Raw genomic sequence first — 3,095 nt, forward strand, 5'->3', positions numbered from 1 at the left:
CTCACACACACAAACTCATACACACACACACACTCACACTCTCTCTCACACACACACACACACACACACACAAACTCATACACACACACACTCACACTCTCTCTCTCACACACACACACACACACACACACACACACACACACACACACACAGCTAATTCATCGTGACACTGAGATTTATTTGGAATGTACAGGGATTCAATCTCCCCATCTTTCACCTAAAGTCCCCTTTTATGAAGCTATTTCTCCCAAATCGTTTGTTAAAATTATATACAATTTCCTTTAAAGTGTTCTAAATTAAAATCACTTGAAATTGTTACTTTAAGCTTAAACACATAAAAAGCTTCATATACAACAAAAAGATTTAAATATAACAAACAGTTCAACTGAAAATATCTGCAACACCTGCTGTGCTCACACCTCTCACGAGTGTGCATCCCTGAATGTATGTCTGATAATTCAAGCAGTAGGAAAACTTGGAACACCATGGAATTTTCCAGCTTGACATCTGGGTACGGCTAATTAAACAGGAAGTCTTTTGTTTTCAGATTCATTTTTAGTTGATATAGGCTTAATAAACTTTGGCAGCCCATGTTAGAGTGAGTGTGTGTGTGTGTGTGTGTGTGTGTGTGTTGTGTGTGTGTGTGTGTGTGTGTGTGTAAGTGGACCAGACAAGCCTTGTGAACGTCAGTAATTTATGTGAACGAGGAGGGGTGAGACGGAGGACGAAAAAAGTGACAAAAGCGAAAGAATGTGCGACGCGTGAGAGAGGAACTTCAGTGGAGCAGAAGATACTGATTTTAACTTGATTATCAGATTTATGAAAAAACAAAACAAACGCATTTCACGAATAATAAATTTCATCTTTTCTAATTGTCGTTTTGGAGGAATTTTAGAAATGTGATTTCCAGTATTGGAATTGTCTTGGAAATGAATGCAATCTTAAAAAGTCATGGGAATTTCTATAGTCACAATACATGTCTCTGGTTCTGCTCAGCTCTAAAGTGAGTACAGTATAAAGCACTGTTGAAAAATGTTTATCCAGTCATTATAAATAGTCAATGTGTTTGGAACACTGCATTTTCTTATTGTACATTTCAAAATGTACCACCCATAGCTCTCTCTTTCTTGCTTTCTCTCCTCATCTCGCTCTGTCAGAAGCACCTGCTCGCTGATCTCAACGGTTTCGGAGTGATTTTGAGCTCCTTCACATGTCTAGAGAAGCTCAGGAGAGAGAGTGTAAAACGGTATAACTCTGGACAGAGGCAAGAGAAACATGAGAGATTGCATGGAGAGATAAAGAGAAGTTACATACGTAACAATGAAAATTCTGGAATAATTTACTCACCCCCATGTTGTTCCAAACCCATATGACTTTCTTTCTTCCATGCAATATGCAATAAAAAGATGTTAGGCAAAATGTTAGGAACTATTTACTTTTCATTGCATATTTTTTTTATTTTTTTTACATCCAATGAAAGTGAATGGTGACTGAGGCTGTCATTCTGCCTAACTATGACTTTTTGTGCTCATCCGAAGAAAGTCATACAGATTTGGAACAACACAAGGGTGAGTAAATGATGACAGAACTTAAATTTTTGGGAAAACAGTCACTTTAAAAGGAACTTGGGTAAAATTCAATAGTTTAAAGGAAAGTTTGAAAGTGTGAATGAGTGAGAGAGAGAGAGAGAGAGAGAGAGAGAGAGAGAGAGAGAGAGAGAGATAGGGGAGAGGGGGTGTCGGAGAGTTTTTCCCACACTCCTGTTCCAAATGTTCTCTGGTCTAATCCGTGTCATAATTAGGAGAAAATTCAGACACCCTCCTGTAGCCACTCAACACAAAGAACAGGCATTTTTCTACTCGGGTTTTCTCACACAAACACACACACACACACACACACACACACACACACACACACACACACACACACACACACACACACACACACACACACACATACACACATACACACACACACAGACACACATGAACAACCCATTCACACTATCTAACAAACCTGACAAGTCTAAACTTTTCCTCTGTACAAAACCATTGGCTCTTTTCCCTGTCATACTCTCTCTCTCTCTCTCTCTCACACACACACACACACACACACACACACACACACATAGTTCTCACAGTCGTTTCCATGTGCTCACACATTATCTCCATTATAACACAAGTTCAACAGCAGAGCCGATTGTACCTCTGGGATACACTGAAACACAAAAACCAGATCTGCCTCTGTCTGTCACAGATGTATCACTGATGTTCTGTTCTTACTAACGGGATAATTACCTATATATGTAAGGGATAATGTACAGCTTTTATTTATTTATTTAGTTATGTGGGAAGAAATAAAACACTGAACAGCTGAATTGCACCTCCGGTTTGCGTCTGAGTTCTGTTTGTAAAAAATGTTGTAAATAATGACCATCTGACCCTGCATTATACAGCTTATTACAAGACGACTTGCCAAATAAATAAACGATTGGACATGAACCATTGATTTGAGTTGATGTGATTTTATAAGCTTACTTGTAAAGATCGCACAGTGATCCGAGAATTAGTAAAGATGGCTCACAATACCCGTATGACGGTCTGAAACTTGGATGTGCGGTTGTTACTCAGAAATATCATGCCGCTAGATGGCGCCATTGACCTAAAATTAATATTGAGTATTCGAGAGACCCGTGTATAAGTGACATTAATCAGTTATGTCTTAAACTTAATATTACATCTTACATCTGCACAGAATGTGAAGCCAATGAACAGGTGAATGTGAACTAACTTATGTGCTAGTAAGAATGTATAACACACCAAATGTAATGCAATATTTTTTTTATTTATTTATTTAAACGTGGAATTCACTGCAGAGTAACTTCAGAAAAGTAGCTAATACTTCCGTACATTTAATAAATGCTATTATTTGAGTAGCTCATTTGGTTACAATTGTATCTGTTGCAGTTTGGTACATGTTTTTGTCATTTTGCACATCGATCATCATGAAAAATATGTTATTTTGTTGACTAAAATTATATGCTATTTAAGTCACAGTAAAATTGACTAAAATGTATGATTGTAGACAAAATTTAA

Source organism: Xyrauchen texanus, chromosome 42, assembly GCF_025860055.1.
Source record: "Xyrauchen texanus isolate HMW12.3.18 chromosome 42, RBS_HiC_50CHRs, whole genome shotgun sequence".
Classification (NCBI taxonomy): Eukaryota; Metazoa; Chordata; class Actinopteri; order Cypriniformes; family Catostomidae; genus Xyrauchen; species Xyrauchen texanus.